General features: G+C 37.1%; 1 protein-coding gene across 1 annotated transcript in view; it reads right to left on the reverse strand.

Annotated features, from left to right (window-relative positions):
- Nucleotides 1-20246, reverse strand: part of SLC2A13 (solute carrier family 2 member 13) — a 322426-nt gene that overhangs the window by 140747 nt on the left and 161433 nt on the right. The gene's annotated exons all lie outside the window — the stretch shown is intronic.

The following is a 20246-nucleotide window of genomic DNA, read 5'->3' on the forward strand; positions in this document are numbered from 1 at the left end:
CAAAAGATGTTAAAAGTAGTTCTTTAAGCAGAAATGAAAGGATGCTAATTAGTAACAGGGTAACATATAAAAGCATAAAACTTAATGGTAAAGTAAATATATATAGCTAAATCCAGATTAGTTAATATTGTAATGATGGTGGTTACACTTATAACTCTAATATAAAGGTTAAAAGACAAAAGTGTTAAATATAATAACTTGTTACTAAATATACAGTAGAATAATATGCAAATTTTGATATCGAAAACATAAACTGTGGGAGGGGAAAGGGTAATAAATATGCATTTGAAGTTGTTACCAGCTTGAAATAGAATAACTATAAGATGTTTCATGTAAGTCTCTTGGTAACCACAAAGCAAAAACCTATAGTAGATACATAAAAGACAAGAGAAAGGAATCAAAGCATACCATTACAGAAAATCATCAAATCCAAAAGGAAGAGACTAAGAAAGAAAAAAGAAACAAAGGAATTACAAGACAGCCAGAAAACAATGAACAAAAATGGCAATAGTTAAGTCGATACCTATCAAGAATCACTTTAAATGTAAGTGGACTAAATTCCCAAGCAAAAGACATAGAGTGGCTGAATGGATTAAAAGAGAGGACCCAACTAAATGCCAATTATAAAATATCATCTCAGCTTTCAGAATACTCATAGACTAAATGTGAAAGATGGAAAAAGATATTTTATGTTAATGGCACTAAAAGAAAACAGGGGTGCCCATATGTATATCAGACAAAACAGACTTTAAGTCAAAGATTGTAACAAGAGACAAAAGTCATTATATAATGATACTTTGGTCAATTCAGCATGATAATACCTGTAAATATTTATGCATTCAATATAGGAACACCTAAACACATAAAGCAAATATTAACAAATATGAAAAGAGAAACAGAAAGCAATGTAATAATAGTAGGGAACGTCATTACTCCACTCTCAAAATATAGATTATTCAGACAAAAAAAGAAAAAGAAAAAGTTGGACTTAAACTACATGTTATAAAAGACAGACTTAAAAAATATATATAGATCATTCCATCCAACAGCAGCAGAACACACATTCTTCTCAAGCGCACATTCTCCAGGACAGATCCTATATAGGTCACAGAAAAGGCCTAATAAATTTAAGAAACTGAAATCATATCAAGCATCCTTTCATACCACAAGTGTATAAAATCAAAAATCAATTATAGGAGGAAAATTAGAAAATTCACAAGTATGTGGAGATTAAATAACATGCTCCTGAACAACCAAGAGGTCAAAGAAATAAAACAAGAAATCAAAAGATATCTTGAGACAAACAAAAACAAACCACAACATACTAAACTTATGGGATATACCAAAGCAGTTAAAAGAGGGAAGTTCATAGCCATAAATGCCTACATTAAGGAAAAAGAAATCTCAAATAACAGCCTAACTTTACACCTCATGGAACTAGAAAAAGAACAAATAAAGACCCGGGTTAGTAGAAGAAGGAAATAACAGAGATCAGAGTAGAAATTAATGAAAGAGACCAAAAAGACAATTTAAAAAATCTCTGAAACTAAATGTTGGTTTTTTGAAAAAAATAAACAAATTAACATATTTTTAGCTAAACTCAAGAAGGAAAAAAGAAGACTCAAATAAGTAAAATAAGAAATGAAAGAGAAGACATTATAACTGATAACACACACACAAAAAACACTAAGAATTACAATAGATTACTCTAAACAATCATATGCAAACAAATTAGATCACCTGGGAGATATGGACAGATTCCTATAAACATATAACCCACTAAGACTGAAAAATCAAGAAAAAGAAATTATGAACAAACTAAATACTAGTAAGGAGATTGAATCAGTAATCAAAAATCTCCAAACAAAGAAAAGTCCAGTACCAGATGGCCTAAACGGCAAGTTCTACCAAACATTTAAAGAAGAATTAATGCCAATATTTATTAAAATATTCAAAAACTTAGAAGAGGAAACACTTCCAAACTCATTTTATGTGGCCAGCATTATCCTGATGCAAAAGACAGACAAAGACAAGCATACTATAAGAGAAGAAAATTACAGGCCAAAATCCCTGATGATGCTAGATGCAAAAATTCTCAATAAAATATTAGCAAACCCAATCCAGTAGTACATTATAGGACCATACAAAACTGATCAAGCTAGATTTATTGGAGGAATGCAAGAACAGTTCTATGTACAACCAATTAATGTGGTATACCATATTAATAAAATGAAAGATAAAAATCACATGAGCATCTCAAAAGATGCAGAAAAAGCAACTGAGAAAATACAATGTGCTTTCATGATTAAAAACTACTCAACCCCTGACAACTCCTTACACAACAGCTTTTGTAACTATAGGTTTGTCTTTTCTAGAATTTCATATAAATAGAATCATGGAGTATGGAGTCTTTTGTGCCTGGTTCTTTCAGTTAATAAAATACTTTGGGATTCACCCATGTTGTATGTATCATTTTTTCCTTTTTATTGCTAAGTTGCATTCTATCACAGATATACCTTTTAAAAAGTTACTCATTTATTTGTGGATATTTGAGTTCTTTCTAGTTTTTGTCACTACAGTACACTGCTATGAAAACATGAATACATGTAGATAAATATTTGCTTTTTTCTTGAGTGCATGCTTAGGAATAAAATTGTTGGGTCATGTGCTAAGTGAAATTTTTAACATTTTATGAAATTGGCACTATTTTCTGAAGTGACTATAACACTCTGAATTCCCATGAGAGTTCTAGTTCTTCCACATTCTGCCAATATTTGGTATGGTCAGTCTTGATAATTGTAGCCATTCTAGTGGAGGTAAAGTAGTATCTCACTGTGGTTTTAATTTGCATTTCCCTAATGACTAACATTGTTGAACATTCCTTTATGTGCTTGCTTGCCATCCACATCCGTATATCCTTTTTTTTTCAGCTTTATATTATCATTGAGCAGTGTTATGAGAAAGCTTCTGGGGCTAATAAAACTACTCTTTATTATGAATGTATATATCTGTCAAAACTCATTTACTTGTTTACTTTAAAGTGGTAAATTTTATTTTATATAAACTATATTTCACTAAATTTGAACAGCTCTCTCAAATGGAATGATTAACAAAACAAAAATTGACTCTTTTAAAAGACTTATAAGATAGTCTTGCCTTTGGCAAGATTGATCCAAAAGAAGAGAGAAAAACATAAATTAATCAGGCAGTGAAACATGGTAACTATTATTATGAACTACTGCACAGACTAAGCACAAAATAGGTGAATAAATATTATGGGCAACTATAAGCCAATGACTCGAATACCTCAATGGAATAGATCAATATGGTAAAAAAGAAATGGAACAATGTAAAATAGAGTAAGTGATGAATGAAGCACTAATTCAATGCAAAGAACTGGATTCTCTACCATTCATCACAGAAGAAAAAAAAAGCCTAAGAATATAAGACCTAAATGTATAATATTAAAAACTAAAGCATAATATCTTAAAGTTTTAAAATGCACAAATTATTAACAGAAAAATTGTTGACTATACAACAAAGGTAATTCTGAGTTAACAAGAGGATTAAACACTCAGATTGGATATTTTTCAGAAGCAAAAGACCACAATGAATTAACATATGCAATATCTATGACACACCTTTAAATCAGCCAGAAAAGCCAGGAAAACCATTAGAGAAATAGGTAAAATATATGGATGGTCATGCATGGAAAAATAAATTATCAATAACTAATAAGCTTAATCATCAGGGTAAAGCAAATATAAAATACCAGATAAGAACAGACACCTACCAGACTGCCAACATTTATGAAATTGTGTGATAAGGAAGGTGGGAGTTGAGAATGGAAATCCTTATACACAAATTCTTAGAATGAAAATTGATAAAGCTACTTCAGAGAGTAATCTGAAAAGAGTTGGTCAAATGAAGAATAATATTCTAGAATCCAGAAATCCCATTCCTGGTTATATATCTCAGAAATACCCTCATAGAGGTATATGTGGACCTATGTAAGAGAATGTTCACTGCATGACTGTCTATTAAAGCCAAGAGTTGGAGACACCTACATTCCCCATCAGTTGGAATATGGATATATTAAATATGTTACATAAATACGTTAGAGTAAAATATAGCAATCAAAATATTTAAAATTGCATATAACAACCTATTATGAAGAGAACAAGAGATCTGGGACAATAGGGCAAAACAAAATTAATAAAATAAGCACTTATTAGATTGAAAGAATGAATGTTAAATACACTGAGTACTAAAATTCATAGCTACAGTGAATTCCTATGGGGGAAATGTACGAATGAAAAAGAGTCATGTATGGAATAGCAATAATAATATACAAAAACTAGCACAAGACCTTAATATTTTCATACCAGCATAAAAATGAGTATGAGGTAACATTAAAATTTTCAGTAAAGTTAATCACATTGACAAATGATTTAACTGACATGTAAAGAATGATTCAAATGAAGTCAAGAGCAAGGTTTCAATTGGGCAAACAATAATAATGATGCACCAGATATTCACACAAACACCCTCGGGAGAAGTACAAACTTGCAGGGCAAGGTCATATCTGATTCAGTCACAGAGACAAATCATGGCTGAGGAATTAAAAGTTCCCTTCTGAAAGGAATCGGAACCTAGAGAATATTTTGAAATAATTAACTTATTAGTTTTCAGTGAGTAAAAGACATGACATTTATTGTCATCAGACACAGAGAACTTATAAATAGCCAATGATGAAACAGAATTTTTGATTATTACACAGAAATAAAGCAAAAAAAAAAAAAAAATCTAGAGTTAAAAATACCAAGACCAAGCTGGCCCATCCAATTGACAACCAAGAACAGTGCCAACTTAAAATAACTGCAATGCCAAATTTCACGAGTGTAGGCATCAACCACAGTCCCCATAAAAATTAGAAGTTTAAGAGTATATGTGAGCTAGAGTTCAATGATTGTCTCCATCATGACAAATCTCTGACTCACAGCACATTTTCAAAAAAAAATTTTAAAAAAAGAAAGTAACCAAGAAGGCTTGATCACGTACCTTAATTCAAAAGACATAGAATACCTCTAAATGCCTTTTCTTCCGCCTATTTCCAGTCATCTAATCACACCTCAAGGACAAAGATCTACTACCACTCAGGACATTCAAAAGAATGTGCCTAAAGAATGGAAAAGCAATTAAAAAGGAGAAATGTAAAACCAGCATCTTAAGAATGTTTGTAGATTCCTAAGATGACAACTATGCAGGGCAACATTACTTTAAGAAGCAAAAATTAAGTATGATTTTTAAGTTCTATTATGGCACAGATACAACTCATAATAAGAACATAATGGAACATAATCAGGTGCCACAATGTATTAATTTTTGCCTTTGCTCTCAGTCGTTTGGAAGAAATTTTCTAAGAAATTAAGGCCAACAGTGCTGCCCTTAACAAAAATAAAAAACATCGATCTCTCTGTTCACTGTTAAGGAAAGTGAGAGAGTCAAAAGTAATTCCTTTCTGCTATTACGACAATTTTAATTCTGAAAATGGAAACCTCAGTCACTAGCTTAATGATATATACTGCATGTATCCCAACAGCACGCACATTGGCATTCTAAAATGTGAGGAGAAAAACACTTAAAATTAATCATGTTTTCCATTAATGTTCCCTAGGAACAGACTTCTGTATCTCACCAGGCATCTACTCAGACTTGGCTCACACCATCATAATATATTAAAAACATCTATCGAAAGCACAGCAGTAACCTGACCTCTACACGAATTTTAAGTTCATGTGATTCAATACTTAATGAACTTAGTACCCTTTTCCTCCCAATTCAGTAATCATGGTCCTGGGGAAGGAGTATGGTTTAAATTATCAAAGTGGAAAGAGAAGATACTTTGTTCTTCTCACTGGGTTATGCACAGGTCCTAGAAATGTCCTCTTCTCTAACATTTAAGACTGGAAAAACACAGTTGTATTCCTTCTCCACTTCAGATGATCTCATGAGATTACAAGAATTCTCTTCCCTAATTATACCAGTGAAGTGGGTCACACTTCACATATCCATTCAGCAAATGGTTATTGAACACCAGCTACGGGTCACGCACTATGCTTGTAGCAAAACCAAACAGAGTCCCTTCTCCTCCCCAAGGTTCAGTCAACTGTGCACAAACAAATCTTAAGTTATAAAGTGACAGAGTCCAGAGGAGCATATGGAGCTTTGAGAACATGACGTAATCAGGGGACAGGAGAGTCTTCCCTGATGATGGAATGATTAAATAGCATGCTTAAGAGTTAGCTCAGAAAAAAAGGAAAAGGAAGAATGTTTATTCAGAAAACAGCATGTGCAAAGGTCTGTGGTAGGAAGAAGTTAGTTTAGAACCAGGACAAAGCCAGTGTGGTTGAAAAGCAAAGCAGCTGTATCCTCCTCTTCTCCCCCTCTCTATTATTCCATTTATCTCAATGTTCCTTCTTCCTTAACCATTTCTTATTTACTCCAAAAATTAAAAAAAAAAAAAAAAAAATAGCTGAAGTACAAAAAACAAAGCAAACCCAACCAAAACAAAACAACAAAAAACCCTAAAGTGTCAAGGAGGAAATGTGCCCCAAATTTAAATCATTTAAACATTCAGTGACTACCTACTATATGCAAAGGATTAACAAACATGGGCACTACCCTTGGGCATCTAAATAATAATGGCCAGCCTTATGGTGATGCTTCCTAAATTAGGACATTCACACATCCAGGGTGCAACAATGTTTGACGTCTGTAACTACTGGTGCTCACACCCCCAGGGTAACAGGCTCCTCTTAGGCAGCATTAAAACCCTGAATTAATATGACACATCTTACATGAGTTTCAGTGTTTGAGGAAAGGGAGCAAATTAAAAGAAACGTGAATATGTTACAGAATAGAAGATTCCAATTTTTCTGTGAGGGGGATATGCACAAGAGTCTTCATGGAGAACTAGTTCAGGCAAGACCCCTAGGGATATTCACGACTCTATACTGACACAACCTGTGGAAAAGCAGGCAAAGATGCGCTGGACATGTTGAGAGGACAATGGAACATGCCACATGCTGAACGAAGAATAACAGCCTAAACCCACTCTCTGTGACCAAATAATCCTTTTGTTCCAGCAGTAAAAAACAATGAACAAATCTGAAACTGTTCTTTGGTTTTACTTTTATTCTCAAGATTAATCACTTTCTTCCAATTTTTTATAGTGGGAATTTTCAAAATTCTACAGAATAGTTTAACATATGGCGCAATGAGTATCTGTTTACTCCTCACCTACATTAGGGGTGACAAATTATCGCACAGGGGTCAAACCTGGTCCATGCACAGTTTTTGCATAGCCTACCAGTTAAGAATAACCTTTACATTTTTGCAATATTGAAAGTAATCCAAATAAAATTCTTTAACCTGTAAAAGTCATGAAATTCAAATATCAGTGTCTGTTAATAAGGGTGCTGAAACACAGCCATGCCCATGTGTTGATTCCTGTGGCTTTTTCATGTTAAAATGGTAGAATAGTTGTGACAAAGATCAACAGAACTGAGAACAAAATATTTATTAAATGGCTCTCTTTAGAAAACGTCTGCCAAGTCTTCACCGAGATTCGACCCTTCTTAAAGAAAACAAAAACCACGGCCCCTACCATGCCCCTGCTTCGGCTGCCATGATGAAACACCACGGGCTTAAGGAGACACTGAGCTTCTCCCAGTTCCGAGGCTGGAAGGCCCCAGCTCAGGCGCCAGCAGGGCGGGTATCGGTGAGCTCTCTTTCTGGTTTGCAGACAGCCACCTTCTCACTGTGTCTCCATGCATGTGCAGGGAGACAGTACACTCTCCGATGTCTCCTCCTTTTCTTACAAGCATTCAGTGCTATCATAATTAGGGTCCTACTTCTATGACCTCATTTAGTTACCTCCTTAAAAGCCCTATCTCCAAATATGTTGACAATGAGGGTTAATGCTTCAACATTTTGGGGAGGGGCACTATTCAATCCATAACATAAACACAGGCACACACAGATACACCCCAACGCACACAAATAGGCATGCACTCTCATGACATTTTTGAACCCACTTCCCCTTAAAAAAAAAAGGCAACTGAAAAGACTTGGCTATATTCACTGCTATTCTTCTCCTCTTATTCTCGTAATTAGGTTTTGGATTGCACCACTGTATCTCAGGTCACCCATGTCCTCCACATTGTTAAATGTAACAGCCGGTTCTTAGCCCTTCCATTACTTGGCTTATCGACATCTGGCACACCTGATCACTCCCCCCTCCCCGTAATCAGCTTTCCCCCTTCTACTTGGCCTGCAAGACAGCATTTTCTAGGCTGCCCCTTTCCCTTGGCTGGACAAGTGCCCCAGGGACATCCCTGGATCTCTTTCAGCTTCCTTGCTGATTATACTCAGTTCCATGGCTTTAAATACCCTCGGCCCATTGCTGGCTCCTAGGTTCATATCCCAGACTGCAGTTTCTCCGAACTCCTCTGCCCATTTCTACATCAATATACGGACTACTCAAACGTAATGTGTGCCAAGTGGAATTCCTCATTCTCCCCCAGACGGACTCTGGTGTTCTTCTAACACACAGACACTTGGGGTTCTGGGCTGCTCTCTCCACTGTGCTCCTCCTCCAGACATCCTCAAGGACTCATTCCTCAGTTCTTTCAGGATATATCTTAAAATGTCGCCTTCACAATGAGGGCTCCCCGGACACTATTTAAAATTCAACCTCCTGCCCTGGCTGGTTTGGCTCAGCAGTTAGAGCGTCGGCCAGCAGACCAATGACTCGCAGGTTCAGTTCTGGTCAAGGGTACGTACCTTGGTTGCAGTTTGTCCCTGGCCTCAGTCCAGTTTTGCGGAGGCAACCAGTCAATGTGGCTCTGTCACATCGATGTTTCTGTCTCTCCCTCCCTCCCACTCTATCTGATGATAAATAGAAAAATATCCTTGGGTGAGGAATAAAATAAAATAAAATTCAACCTCCTACCCTAGCCCATCTATAATCCCTTCCCTGTTTTATTTTTCTTTAAAGCATTTATTGCCTTCTAAAGTATTATATATTTTCTTTATGTTGCTTATTTTCTGACTTCTACTAGAATTTAAAATCCACATAGGTCAGTCAGTCTGCTGTGTTCCCAAGGGATCCCCAGAGCTCGAATACTACCTGACACGTGGTAGGTGCTCAAAAAAGATATTGTGCTCTGAACTGGGTCTTATTACTATATTTTCTGGATCTTATCTATTACATATTACTAGACTCCTATGGTACTAGATATATACTGTATGCACTAATTATATTTGTGTATATTTAAGGTAGACAATTTGATGTTTTTATATGTGTGTGTGTATATATACATATATGTGTATATATATACACACACTGTGAAACGATCACCACAATCAAGCTCATTAACATATACATCACTTTATATAGTTACCATCATCTTTCCCATATAAAAATATTTGACCAATCAGAACCCTTTCCTGTCAGTTTAACAGTTAGTCCTAAAGAAGGTCGGGGAAGATGTCATTCAACCTCTGACACCTTCTCTACACTGAGCAATGAGACTGCAAATATTAGAAAGCCGACTCAACAACCAGTAAATTATCATTCAGCAGAAAAAAATATTCAACTAATTTCACCACACTCTATATCAGCAGTTCTCAACCTGTGGGTTGCGACCCCTTTGGGGGTTGAATGACCCTTTCAAAGGGGTCACTTAAGACCATCGGAAAACACATATTTCCGATGGTCTTAGGAACCAAGACACCACCCCTCTATCCATCTCCAGGCGGGTCCGCCCACATGCAGATAGGCCCACATACGACATGAGAAACTGTATTAAAGGGTCGCGGCATTAGGAAGGTTGAGAAGCACTGGTCTATATGTAGCTATGAAATAGGATGAATGGTGTGTACACATGTACGCAGAGTTTTAGAAAGAGTTAAAGAAAAACTTTTTAGTTATAACCAGATCTGAAGTTTCTAGATATTTGACTGTGGGTATTTTAATATAAAAAAATAGAGACTGTATATGTTATAAATATTATTCTTGGCTAATGCTTAAGAAAAATGCCACTGCTAAAAAGAAAACCTTAGCATTTCAACATTTTAAAAAAGGCAACTGTGTGATTATGAATGATTACATAACAGAGAACACAATAATGTTGAAGTCTTTATATCTGTTTTATGCTAAGGTACATAAAGGTATTTTGTAAAATAAAAACAATCAAAATTAGCTGATACTTTTACTCTTTTCTGTTATTCAGGAGTGTTTTATTTACTCATATGTCTAAAATTATTCAAATATATAACTAACACAGTAATTTTAAAAAATCTGTAAACCCACAGGTTTCGAAGTATAGTCATCCCAACATATTCTGAGATAACTGTATAATTAATATAAATGTTTTAGGCAATAATATAAAAGCTTAAAAGTACACACACAAATATATAACAAAGAAAATCTACACATACCTAATATTTTATAAAATTCATAAAACCCAGCAATTTTTACCTTTTCTAGTGGTCATATATTAATGAAAGTCATTGTTTTAATAAGATTTTACTTATTTAAAGATAATTCTTCACATGTGCATAAATATTTTGTGATAATGATTAGATGTGAAAAGTTCTACAATGCTTACCTCAGCATCCTTTCTGTCCCCAAAGGTATTATGTTAAATTTTAAACAATTTTTCCTAAACTGAACTTGGCACCTTAATGTGCTTATTATCTCTGAATAATACTTAAATCAGCCTCTTTGTGACTTAGGAGATATGAAATATTAGCCAACTAATCCCAGGCAGAAAGTCGCATCTGGCCAGTGCCCACCGAGGGACATCCACCTTCTTACACTCTGCATCACCCAACAGTCTAAGATGCTCCCACCCTACCACATTTAAAATTAAACCCTTCCACTACTCACTCTGTGTGTGTGTATGTGTGTGTTTGTGGGAAGGTGTAAGTGTATATATATTATTTACCTTTTTTTCTGTACTTAACTAGAATCAGCCATACCTTACATGTATGCATGCATGCATGTATATATGTATGCATATAACCAGGGGCTGTGAATTTCTACATATTAATTATCTCTCAAGAAACTTAGCATATTTGTCTAAACAAAGTAGATACTTCAACTGTCGAATCCAACTGCATTCCTCTGACTGGTTAATAGCTTATACTACAGAAAGAGTGCAGCTAGGATAGAAAGGTTTGCTAAGTGGTAAAGAGAACTATACCAGAATATCACTGTACTTCTCAACCTCCACCCTGATGAGGACTGGGCACAAAGCTGAAAACCGAACCGAACAGTATAGCAGAACATATCTTGGCTCCTTTCTTTATTTAACAGAGCATCTGGTCAATGACCATTTGTAAACACAGTTGAGTAGAGTGGTTAAGAGCTCTGGGGTGCAGCCCAGGCTATGAATCCCAGCTAGCTATATGAATCACTACTCTAAGGCCCCAGGCAAAATACTTCCTTAGCACAGCTTCCTTATCTGTAAAATCAGCATAAAAGTACCTAAAATACTAGTCCCCTATATCACTTCTCACCCACTTCTGAGGTTATTGCCACTTTACTTTCATTTGGTATTTACTTCTATATCTATCTGTATGTTTTTTGATATAAAAATTTTTAGCAATTCTTATTAATTAACTCCCTGTAAAGATAGGAGGTTGGCTACCTTTTACTGTCCATTTCAACCACTCACATAAGCACCCCGCTCATCCTCCCATTCTTCCAATACTGTTATACTGTAATTTCAATTATGTCAATATTCAATGTTTCCGATAATTCCAATGTGTTACGGTGTTGGCAGGTGAGCCTTATATTGCACTATTATCCCTGCCCTTCCTACCCAATTGCCTTAACCCATGGAGAGAATGATTGCCTTTTGTTTTTGTTTATTTGCCTAATTTTTATGTACTTATCACTAATTCAACCTCAAAATCTTTGGCAGTCATCTAAAACCATAACATTCACTCATCAGGAATTTCGTTATTTTCATCTTCCTGAAGAAAAATCTTTAGAAGCCTTGTTATACTCCAATACCTTCCTCTTAATAATGGAGCAATCAGACAGAAGTTAAAGAAGAGAACTTAACACAATAAATCACCTGGACCTAACAGACAGACACAGAACAGTCTATCCAGTAAACGAATACACATTCTTCTCGAGTGCACAGAGGACATTTTCCAGGATAGACCATGTCATAGGCCACAAACTAAGTCTCAATAGATTTAAAAATAAATACTTTACAAAGCATCTTCCCTGACCACAAAGGGATATCAGATTTAATAACAAAAGTAAAGCTGGAAAATTCATAAATTTGTAAAAATTATACAATATGCTCTTAAGCAACAAGAGATCAAAGAAGAAATCACAAGGTAAACAAGAAAATACCTAAGGACCAGTAAAAACAGAAACTCAACATACCAAAACTTATGAGACACAGAGAAAACAGTGTTAAAGAAATTTATACCAATAAATACTTATTTTAAAAAGCAAGAAAGATCCCAAATCAACAACCTAACTTTACAACTTAAGGAATTAGAAAAAGAAGGACTAAACCCAAACCTAGCGGAGGAAAGGAAATAATCAAGATTAGAGAATCACGAAACAAAATGGAGAACAGAAAAACAATAAAGAAAATCAATAAAATCAAAAGTTGGTTCTTTGAAAAGATCAATAAAATTGACAAAATTCTTCTAGATGGATAAAGAAAAAAGGGAGAAGTTTCAAATTACTAACATCAGAAATGAAAGTGGGTCACTGCTACTGATACTACAGAAATAAAAAGATCACAAGAATACTGGGAACAATTCTATGGCAACAAACTGAATAACCTAAATGAAGTGAAAAAATTATTGGAAATGCAAAACCCAACCAGACTAAATTAGGAAGAAACAGAACATAAAAACAGGACTGTAACCAGGAAGGCAATAGAATCCATAACAAAACATTTCCCAACAAAGAAATGTTCTGAATCGCATGGCTTCACTGGTGAATTCTACTCAGGGAAGCACTTACAGAAAAACCAATATCAAACTTCTCCAAAAACTGCAGAGGAGGGAACATTTTCCAACTCATTCTATGAGGCCAGCCTGATATTAAATCCAAACAGATGAGACAAGGACATTAAAGAACAATTTTTTTTTTTTTTATAAACATGGATGCAAAAATCCTAAACAAAATACTAGCAAACCAAATTCAGCAGAATATTAAAAATTATATACCAAAGCAAGTGAGATTTATTACTGGAATGTAAGGATGGCTCAACATATAAAAATTAATCAATCTAATATTCCATATCAACAAAACAAAGGGAAAAAAAAACCAGGAACATCTCAACTGATGCAGAAAAAGCATCTGACAAAATTCAACATTCTTTTGTGATAAAAATCACTTAACAAACAAGGAATAGAAGGAAATTATCTCAATATAATAAAAGCCACATAAGAAAAAACCCACAGCCCTGGCTGGGTGGCTCAGTTGGTTGGATCATTGTCTCGTACACCAAAAGGCTGTGGGTTCAATTCCTGATAATGGCACATTCCTAGAGTTCAGGGACCATCGCCTGGTGGGGTGGGTACAGGAAGCAACCAATCAATGTTTTCCTCTCTCTTCCTCTCTCTCTAAGAAAATCAATAAGAACATATCCTGGGTAAGGATTAAGAAAGAAAAACACGGTGAACATCATACTCAATGAGGAGCAAAGGGAAGATTTCCTCTAGGATCAGGCACAAGGCAAAGAGGCCTGCTTGTCATCTCCCCTCAACACAGTACTGAACGTTCTAGCCAGAGCGATGAGGCAAGTGCAGTCAGGAAACATTGCAGAAACTTTAATTACGAGAAATTTAAAAATTTCAAACAGACTTATACGATTCTGACATTCATAAAAATCAGAGTAGAATCATAAACTGCATGGCGGGCACTCTATGGGAATGAATGAGATGTGGACCATTGTTTTGTAAACTTCTCTGTAACGGTTAGCTTATCTCTCACTGGTATTGCAACAGCTTGGTCATTATTTCAATAGAAAACAACACTATCTTTATAGTCTTATAAATCAAATACACATCTAATTTTAAAAATAAAGACTCTTTTCAGAGGTTTCATTTATACAGAAAAATCTTTTTCTGATGCTATCGGGTTGAGAAACGCTGTTCAGCTCCTACAGTGATCCATCGAGGTGTTTTTATAAATAGTACCTTCAGAACCAAAGCATTTAGTCTGTTCACATATAAATGGAACAGTAATAGACATTGCACTGAGCATTTTAAACAGACAATATTCTTGTCAGCCAAAAGTCTACAGTTCATGCATCATAATTAAATGCCCTGGTGAGACCAGTAATAACATTTCCTTTCCATTCTCTTTATCAAACCATCCAACACATTTTGTGTATTTCATAAAATTGTTTAAAAAGTTAAACTTTGAAAGTTTAATGCTACCTTTGATCCCTGACACCAAAATATTTGCAGAGTTTAACTTTTTTCTAGGTGTAGAATAATTAAAAAGTACAAAGTAATTGAAAATTGGTGAGCCAAGTGAATTAAAATGTTGTCTGGAAGGAGTAGAACGTATTAGTCAAAGCATATCCTTGCTCCCCACTCCATGTCATGTAAAATATAAAACCCTAAATAATACAAGTCAGCTCAGGATTTCCTGCTCTATTAATAAAGTTAACAAAACATTTAATACTTCAAACACCACATTCATTTTATGTGGCCTAAACTTAGTTAGAATTTATATTTTTTGAAACCATAAGCTATCCAACAAGAAAATAATATTTCATTTGCTACGGTTACCCTCAGAGCTGCTTTTCAAAACCAAGAAGTACTTATACAGTGCTATATAGTAACTTGGCTAAATCTGGTTTATTTCATATTCAGAGATTTTTATTTTAAGAGATATTTAGAAAAGCTAAAGGATATGCTTTGAGTACTTTGACAAATTTATTAAATTATAATGTTTGGACACACAAACATTAAATAAAAAGAATAAATTAAATCATATGGTAATTGGAAGCTTAGCATCAAATGCATATGTAGTTGAAAATGACTTAAATTTCTAGTAACAAGAGCCGGGTTTAGGAGTTTGTTACTCATGTTACTTCATTTGGATTCTTTTCTGTAACATTATCTCTAAAAGGGAAAAAATGTTTTGCCTGAATAACATCTTCTATTTCAAAAGTTATGAAATGCTAGATATTTTCATTTATCAAAAAAAATTAATTTCAGAGCACTAATATTTGGCATGCTTTGGCTCAACTTCTGCTTACTGGATTGGGTGAAACATTTCACTCTTATATTAGAGAAGTCTATGAAGTAAATCAATGCTACTTCTAATATGTAAATTTACTAATGACACTTCAGAGCCTGCCAATCCCCCATTCGGGCTCTGACTGCTCTTTCTGTGTGGGTGGGGAACAAGAGCGCTTGTTTTAATAAGCGAGGAATAAATAAATAGAGTCGAAATACTACATTCTCTACCATGAGATGCAGTTTAAAATTCAGAATCTTAAAATTTTTGAATCTTAAAATATTTTAAAATCTTAAAATATGTAAAACTAATTTTTAAAAATAAATTTTTTAGCCCTGGCCAGTTTGGCTCAGCAGTTAGAGCATCGGCCTGAGGACCAGAGAGTCCCGGGTTTGATTCCTGCTGGGGGCATGTGCCTCGGTTGCAGTTGGTCCCTGGCCCCGGTTGGGGTCCTGTGGGTGTCAACCACTCGATGTGTCTCTCTCACATTGATGTTTCTCTCTCTCTTTCTTCCTCCCTCTCTCCCCCCGACTCTATCTGAAGATGAGTGCAAAAATGTCCTTGGGTGAGGATTAAAAAATAAATAAAAAATTTTTTTTAATCTCAGAGAAGCATTTTATTATGAACTTGACTATATCATGCCTACTTAATATTTTAAAATAACTTAGGAAAGACGTTCATTTAAACTCAGCAGCTTTATTTCCTCACCCTCTCCACCAAAATGACTACAAAATAATTCATGTTTTTTAACACAGGCAAGAATAAAGAACACCAGACTGGATGTTTTGGACGATGGGAAGAGACTAGACAAGGGCTGACTTGCTTAAAACAGCAGAATATACAGGAAGAAACTTGAGAGAAGCAAGATGATTTACACGACAGAAACTCTGAAAAGGTCCAAGAATTGAAGGTGCCAGATATTTTTAGACAGTGACCACAAACAAGAGGACTGGTGGGAAATCTTCTAAGAATCAGAGCCCGTCCCACCCCCAGCCCCTCCCAGGTCTCTTCGTTGCCCACACCAGGGGAGGAGACAGGGTACTGTCCAGGCACAGGGAGTGACCGGGCTTTCAGACAGCAGGACGGCTAGCACAATGAAGGGCAGCTGGATGGCATGGTTGAAAATAAAGCTCTACGGCCTAAACAATTCTCAGAGAAAACAACAATCAAGTCGGCACAGAATGACATTTTTTATGCTCTCAAATTTTTTTACTCCCCGTTTAGCTTTTCATAGGCAACTACTACAGAATAAGAACCACCAAAAAAAAAAAAAAAAAAAAAAAGGGGGGGAAGTAAGGCTAAAGCCACGACGTGTGGTCCAGGAAGCAGGGAAGCTAGCTAGGAGCACAGTCAAGAGAATCCTCCAGCCGGGCCTGGGCAGCATCAGATCAGAGGGAGCAGGAAAAGGAGACTGCGGGACGGGCTGCAGGGAAGGCAAGGGGTGGGGACGCAGGATCTCAAGGATGATGTCCTGATGTTTCTCATTAGATTTACCATAAAAAAAGGGTGTTTTTTGTTCTACTGACAAGTGTAAGAAAAGGGTTAGTGAGGGGTACACTGAGCACTGAACAAATTAAAGAAGGCAATGCCCAGCCAGTGTGGCTCAGTGGTTGAGCGTCAACCCATGCACCAAGAGGCCGCTGGTTTGATTCCAGGTCAGGGCACATGCCCGGGTTGTGGGCCTGATCCCCAGTGGGGGGCATGCAGGAGGCGGCCAATCGAAGTTCTCTCTCATTGATGTTTCTATCTTTCTCTCCCTCTCCTTTGCCCTCTCTCTAAAATCAATAAAGAAAAAAAATTTTTTTTAAAGAGGAGGAGGCAGTTATTTACTGCAGGGGAGATAAAATGTTGGCGCCTATGTCCGAGGCAGCTCAGCAGCCAGGCTCCGGGCACAGAGGAAGGCGGAGGCGGCGGGCGAGGGTGCCACTGGGGCCGCGGACAGCAGAGGGTGCCACCGGGGCCGCGGACAGCAGACCGGCAGCCGCAGTGAAGCGCCGGTCATCACAGCGCACTCGGGGGCTCAGTGAAAACACCACCTGCGCAGCCACAGTGATGAAAACAGTGAATGTCAGTTAATCCCCAAACTTCGGATGTAACTGAAGTGGGGGGAGGCGTAAATGTGAGTGGCCGGGGCAGCAGTTGGAGGTACTTCATCTTCTATCATGGAGAGTCAAAGCAGATTTTCAAAAATTGAAATCCATAAAAATTATATACATATTATTTATTGAGAAATACAGATGCTAATATGGAAAGAAATATCTAGACGAAGTGAAAGCAATTGGCTCGGGAGAGGACGTCAGGCAGAGAGAGAAAGGAATAGGCAAGGGCTTCTCATGATTTACTTTAGTACCTTGATTCGCGTTGTAACACTGGGGTAAACGTTAAACTCAAAGTAAAAAATATGAAAAACCTTAGAGCAAGTCTGTGACTTTTTAAACCCACCACATAAATGACCCAACTTCAAGTATACAGTCTATTGTTTATTGGGGGGGAAAATTAAATTCAGTAAAATGTAAAAACGTCACTTGCTGTTCTTTAATAGATCAATCTTCAAATCAAATCAGTCAAGCCTCTTGAGTCATATTCTACCACCACCATGACCAGCTCGCCAACGTTTTTCATCTGGTTGTTAAAACTTCATATACAGGCAACCTAAATTAGCAATGATTTTAATAACCAAATTAATTCACCAATTGACTTTTTAATGAACTCATGGAGACAAATACTGTATTATTATATGATTCATGCTGAAAACTTCTATATTCATTTCAGTTTTTCTGAGTTTCTAAACCATTTACATTATAAACTAAAATATCCACATTAGAGTTAATCATTTTTGTACAAACATATAATTCACTAACAACTGACACACAGGAATAATCTTGTGCCCCCTGCATCTCTAACAGCTGCTCTCAGAATCACTATAAGCATCATCTTCTTCCTTCCTCCCCTACCAAAGGCAAAATGACCCCCTACCATGACCAGAGTTCTCATTTTATTAGTTCAACCCTGTGCCCTCGCCGACACCTTTGCTGCTTCCATCCCCCACCCCCTTTGCGTGCCCACTGGCCTGCCCAGCAGGGTCTGGCACCTATGTAGTCCTGTCCCTGACCTGGGCCTTGAGAACCTGGGCCTTCTGGACATCTAAAGCCAGTGCTATGGGAATTCTGGGGCTGAGGGAAAATATACTCAGAACCATGATTTCTAACGTGGGAGTTTCCCTATAACAGCAATGACATGACTGTTTCAATATTTCAGACACGGTAAGGCAGACGGGGATTTTGTGTCCCAGCTTAACATTGCCTCAGAATTTCTATTGGGAAATGATTCTTCTGTACTTCCAATTAAAGTTTAAGTCCTTAGAAAATAGTCAATTATGTTGCAAGTTAACTCTGTCAAGATAAATGAAAGAGAAAAATACTCTCCCACACACACAAAAATAGCCAGAATACAAACACCTAGTACTCATTCATATTTACTTGTTTGCATTTTGTCCTAATGACCCAAATATTATCACAGTTTTAATTTACAGTATGTAATATTATAGGATTACAAAATCGTAGTTTTATGGAGGTTAACTCATGGAGTCCTCACGCTGTTCCTCATGTAGCTCTTCTGTCCGCTCCTTAACTGATTGCTGGAAATTCCATCTGACTCCAGCTCCGACAGAGCCCATGCTGCCTGCTTCACTCACCTCCTCGAAAAGCGGAAGGATGAACCCACAGGCTATGCCAACGCCTTTCTTCCATGCTGGCTTCAGCTCGTGTTTAATGGGATGAGTGGTGTTCATGGGTGATTCTGATTTTACTATATATCACTCCAGTACTTCTCCCACTGTGAGGCTCGTCACACTGGAGAGATTCAGGTAAAGAGAGAAATAGAAACAAAACTTTCCTCTCAGGGGCTGAATCAGTGAACTACGGATTTGGAAAGGTCCAGCACTGCAAATAAGGGTGGAGGGCAATGTGACAACACTTCTTTTCTTGACAACTGAAGCAAGATGAGCCAGCAATCCAGTGCTTCAAATAATCTCCTGAACACTTAGCTGCCCATCTTTCAAAAATTCAGCAAGATTTTATGATTAAAAAAAAAAAAAATAGCAGCAGCAATGGGCGCATGCTCGGCAATGACACTGTCTGAGAAAGGGAAATACGCCAAGTATCTGTCCCCACGTCCAATGCAGCCCGTGTTTCCCGCGGCCCTCCTGGGTGCTCGGCACTGTCCGAGGTGAACAAGACAAGGAGTGCTCTCCACTGATGAGCTTATTAACCAGGGACCGAGGAAGATAATTTTAGGCAGTGATTAATACTATGAAAAAAATAATGATGTGATATTGATGGGAGGAAGTGGCTATTGCAAACGGGGTCAAGACCTATCTGAGGTGGTGACTTTTAAATTTAGACACAGCAGAAAGAAAAGGTGGAACAAACTGAGAGAGTCTGAGATAAACCAGTGCAGCTGAGCCCCAGCGAACGGTGGGGTGAAGGCGGGAGACGGGAACGGCGACAGGAAGGGGACCAGAGGGGCAGAGTGTGTGGACCACGGTGAAGAGCTGGGTTGTTAAGCGGGAAGGAATGCTGCCAGAAGTTTCGAGTAATGAGGAGTTGAGATCTTATTTGCATTTTTCAAAGGCCAATCCGGTTGCTCTGAGGAAACGGCCTACGGAGGGGAAACATGGAAGACAGGAGACTGGCTGCGGTGACAGACTAGCAGGAGGCAGTGGGCCGGGGCGGTGGACAGTTGGCCGGGACGGTGGACAGTCGTGGAGGTCAGGATAAGGGGGGATTAGCAATGTGCTACAGGATGGCGCTGAGCCTTCCAAACTTGCTTGCTCCGTGGGGCTCTTACTGTCGCAGTAATTTTGTTCATGGCACCCCTGAGCCAAAAGAAATACCTAATGGTTCTGTTCCAGAGAAGTAGTCCAAACATGTCAATGTTTCCCTCA

Source organism: Molossus molossus, unplaced genomic scaffold, assembly GCF_014108415.1.
Source record: "Molossus molossus isolate mMolMol1 unplaced genomic scaffold, mMolMol1.p scaffold_m16_p_10, whole genome shotgun sequence".
Lineage (NCBI taxonomy): Eukaryota > Metazoa > Chordata > Mammalia > Chiroptera > Molossidae > Molossus > Molossus molossus.